Genomic DNA, 4,939 nt, shown 5'->3' with positions numbered 1-4,939 from the left:
CTCAGCTATGTAGGCAACAAGTTTTTATTGCTTTTTAATTGTTCCAGGCAGAGGGGGAGCAAAGGTACCTCTTGCTTTGCCAGCCCCACCACCCTCAGCAGTGATGCAGGGGGAGGTTGTCCCAGCCCAGCCTGGGCAGGGGGAGCAGTGCCAACATTTTCCTGGGGGATGCTGAAAGAGCTGCACTTCAAAGGCTCAGGACGTGTCCGTGTTGCTTTTGGCTTCACCAGCCCACGGTTTGGGGTGGAAGCTGCTTGTGTCAGCAGCTGGAGCTGGGAGGCAACCTGGGGCTACTGGCCAGGATCAGCACCCAGGTCACCTCACTGGACCCCAAAGCAACCCCAGAGACTGAAAAGTGACCCAAGAGGCAGCCCAGGACCATGGGCTTTCATTTTGAACTTGCAAGTGCCCATTTGTGTCAGTTTGGGCACTTTTCTTCCCCTCTCCTGAGCATTTTTGGGCTGGGGGTGCTGGTGCCCTGGGCCGTGCCACTTGGGGTTCAGAGGAGGATGCTGTCAGGTTTGATTTTTCTCGTTTCTCTTCCTCTCCAAAAGAGCCAAGTTACATAAAACACAAAAAACTCCCATCTTAATGGTGGATGAATTATTTAAATGGGTCTGTTTGCTAATGTGATTGACTTCAACCAACAGCACAGGTTGAACCGTAATTATGGGAAAACAATCAAATCTCTATCTGGGTTCACACCAGACCGGTCCTGCCGCTTTCCTTGTGTTATAGCAGAACCTGTTGGGTGGCTTTACTTAAGCTGAGCCTCCTTTCTGCTGCTGGGGCAAAGAAACGTAAACCAGTAGAGCCAGTCAGACTGCAAAGGAAAAAAAAAAATAAAAAAAAATTATGGTTTATTGTCTGTGCAAGTTCACCCACACTGCTCACTCCTGTCTCCCGTGTCCCAGGTGACCGTCGCTTGATCACGACCCAACTGAGCCCGAGGAGTGGAGGGAGAGACCCTAAGACAGACCCTCAATGTAAGTATTGTGCCTCCACTGGGGTTTGTCTGTCCCCGGCCATCCTGGGGAGGGAGTTGGCAGGAACCAAACAGGGAAAACTGCCCAAAAACTGCCCAGCAGTGTGCTGGGGAGAGCTGTCACTGGGGGCTGGCAGCCAGAGCTTGTTCCAGCTCCCATCTGATGGGCAGAGGCTGTCGTGTCACGGGCTGGCTTGCTTTTCTCTTTTTTCTTGGAGTTTATGGAGGAATTTTGGGTTTTTCTAGCAGCTGGGGGGTGCTGGCTCGCTGCAAAGCAGCGGCTCCGGGGGGGGAGTGGAACTGGGCCAGCCCGGGCTGCGTGGCCCCTGTCCACCCGGGACCAGGGGGCTCTCTGCTCTAGCAAAATCTTCTGTGGGGTTTTCTGTTTGTAACGAGTCACCCCTGGAGTCTGAAATGCAAAGAAATGGGATCCAGCTTTAGTTGGGGTGAAATAGAATGGCAGGGGCAGGGGCAGAGCAGTTTTGGGGTGTGAGTCCTGGGGAGCGGTCTGGTCACGTTTGCATCTGGGGAGCAGGGACCAGAGGCACCAAACCCCAACAATCTCTCTGAGCAAACATCAGGCTGTGCCATCACCCTGGTGGAAGCAGAGCCACCAGGTCTGTGGCCACCTTGGGAGCACAGGGGTGGCAGAACTGCTCACCTGGGTGTCAGTGCCCAGCTCCAGGGGGGCATCACCCCCACGCCCCCAGATCTACCTCCCAGACATCATCTCACACTGTGCCAGACCACTTCTGGTAGCAAATACCTTGGTAGGGGGCTGAGGGGCTCCTTTACCACCCCTGGTTTCCCTCTTTAAGGTGTGATGCTTAAGGGGGTATCTTGTCCTACCTTAAATCTGGTTGAAGGCAGCAGTGGTGGAATTGCTGCAGAGAGGAGATTGTCCACACAAGCTGCCTCCTTGCACAGGGATTTTGCTGCTGTGGGTTGGACTGTCCCCACTGCTCCTTGTCCCCTCTGCTGGTCCCATGATGGTTAATGCCCTGAGAGCACTCAGAGGTGAGGTGCCCACAGATCCTCCCATAGCTTCAGTGGAGGACACAGGACACTGATGTGTGGTATTGATTCAAAACCCAGCCTGGGCAGGAAAATGTCCCCAATACCAGTGTTTTACCAAGCATTTGGGACAAGCAGAGATATCTCAGCCCTTAAAGATACCTGGCTGTGGCTGTCCCACTTGTTGGGCAGAACAACGTGGGGCTCAGCTGGGAAGAGAGCCATCTGTGATGCCCCAGAGGGACTGAAGCCCAAGTGGAGCAGAGCCATGATGGAGAGGATCAAGCCACCCCTTGATCTGCATCAGATGGAAGATGAAGCTGGCAGAGATCTGCCGAGCAAGGTGGGGAAATGTTTTTCCCATGCAAGGTCATCCTAGGAGCAGATATTTCCCAAAAGTGGCATCTCCTCTGAGCTTTGCCTTCGACCCTCTCAGGACCAAGGAGAGGGTGACAGTGTCCCTGCAGACATGGGCTGGTTTTGGGGACTCAGGAGAGGACTCACCCTGCTTGGCAGACCCCCCTGCAGCTGGGTGGGCTCATGTATGGCTGCAAGGAAGGCAAAGCCACACTGAATGGGTTTCTCTTCCAAATTAGAGGTGTTGGGCACTTGTCCAAAAGCAGGGAGGTAAGAAGGACCTCCTGCCTGTTTCAACGTGAGCTGCAGGGATTCCAAAGGACGGAGATTTGGTGGAAATAACCCTTGGCATCTTGCATCAAGGCTTCTCCAGGGCTTTCAGAAGCAGCTCACTTGATGCAGCCACCCAAGACCAGGAGCACGTTTCTGATGGGAACCTGGGTGGCAAAACTTGCCAGGAGCTGATGCTGAGACTGGGAAGAGAAAGCATCCACCCTTCCTGCCCAGCTTGTGCTCAACCTGGGGATTCCCCAGCTGAATGATGCCTGAAACCCTGTCACTGCTCACATTGCCCCAGAGGAGCCTGGAAAGCAGAGAAACATCACCCAGAGATCTGCTCCATCACTGCCTTAGAAGAGCCAGGTGGGATGTGAAGGGGAACCCAAGGCTGTTATGAAAGAGAAATATTTCCTGATCACCAAAACATCAGCTGAGAAAAGCCTGGTGTGGAGAGCAAAGCCATCCCGCATGGGCACAGGGTCCCCAGGTGTCCCCACTGGGCTGTCCCCATGGGCAGGGGGTCCCAGCCACCTGGTTTCAGCTCTGGGACCTGCACCCCCAGCAGCTTTGAAGTGCCCTGACCACAGGGATGGGGCCAGATCCAGCACCCTGAGGCCCTGTGAGCTCCCAGGGAGGAGAAGTGCCCCGGGCTGTCCCACCCCCACCCTGCTGACCTGGTTCAACCAGTGGGGCTGAAGAACCCAGGATGGTTTTACAGGACTGAATCCTCCCAGCACATAACCCCTTTTGTGGTGCTGCAGAGAAAAGCTGAGTCAGTTTAAGCCAGCATTACCCACAAGTGTATGCAAGGCAGGATTTATTTTTTTTTTCTTCTCATCTGCATGGCCATCACCTGGACTCGGGATGCCCACGCACACCCTAACCCAGCAGAAGAGGATGTGCCAGGTAATCTGAGCATGGTTATGATGGATCTGGTGCCCTTTACCCCTGGTAAGACCTGCTGACTCCTGCAGGATCAGGAAAGAGGGATTCTCCATCCATCAGGAGCAGCGTGGTCTCCAGGGCACATTGCTGCTGAGCTCTTCTGCCATGGAAGAGGAGACATCAAGACCAAGGTGCCCTGCACAGCTTAACAGTCAGACATCTATCAGAGCTTCCCAGGGTATTTAAACCCCATTTTCCTCTGCTGAGAGCTCTGGAGATGGGGGAGACAGCAGGAGTGTGTTGGGCTGGGCTGGGAGGTGCTGGTGGCCACGTGGCTCCCCTCCCAATGGGGCCTTGAGCTATTCCCTGAGCCTCACCACTTCTCAATTAAACCAACTGAAAAATGTGATAATGCTTCATTAGCCACTTCCCAGAGCATTTTGAGGTGCTAATTAAGTAATGTTTACAGAAGCTGTGGTTACCCTGAGATGCACAGGCAGATAAGTGGCTACTTTTAATCATAAAATCATAGAATCATCAAGGTTGGAAAAGACATTTATGATCATCGAGTCCAACCATCCACCCTCCAACCCCTGACCACTAAACCATCCCCTGTAGCTCTTCGTTTACCCATCTTTTGAGCACCACCTGCCCCCACCACCTCCCTGGGCAGCCTCTTCCAACATTTCACCACTCTTTCTGTGAAGAAGTTTATCCTAATGTCTAACCTGAGCCTTCCCTGGTGGAACTTCATCCCATTTCCTTTTGTCCTTCATCATCTTTTGAGCCCTGGTACAGCCACACAAACCTCTCTGGGGATCTGGCCAAAGCCCACCATGCTCCTGGAAGCATCCCACCACGGCCAGAGGGTCCAAGTGCAAGTGTTCTGCCATGTGCCCACCTAAGAAAAGCCAAATTCCAGGTTTTTTTATATATTCAAGTGTCACAGATGCTCACAACTTCTGCTTTAGTGATTCTGCAACAGCAGGGCAAGCAAAGACTCTGTTCTGGGACCAGGGATGCCCAGGGGACAGAGGGACAGCCACCAGCTGGGGGTTCTCAAGAAGAAATAGGATAATGGAAGAGCATCCCAGTTACTGTGGTGGTTGCCATGGCCACAAAGGGTCAGGGTGATGGGGGAGAAATGGAGCTGCTGGTTTTGGGGTTGCCAGGGCTGTGCTCTATCGTGGCAATGCTTTGTAGGGCTGAAGGAAATGGGTGTGCAGGTTGGGGCTCAAGGCTGGATCTTTGTCCTGGAGGATTCTCTCCTCTTCTCCTCTCCTTGCAATGGGACATATCTGCACACACCTGAGCAGGGGCAGCATCTCCCTGGTCCTGTTCTGCTTGCTCAGGGTTGCCAGGGCTGTGCTCTATCCTGGCAATGCTTTGTAGGGCTGAAGGAAATGGGTGTGCAGGTTG

This window comes from Calypte anna, chromosome 20, assembly GCF_003957555.1.
Source record: "Calypte anna isolate BGI_N300 chromosome 20, bCalAnn1_v1.p, whole genome shotgun sequence".
In the NCBI taxonomy this organism is placed as follows: domain Eukaryota; kingdom Metazoa; phylum Chordata; class Aves; order Apodiformes; family Trochilidae; genus Calypte; species Calypte anna.
The sequence above is the reverse complement of the archived record's forward strand: the minus strand, read 5'-3'. Positions refer to the sequence as shown.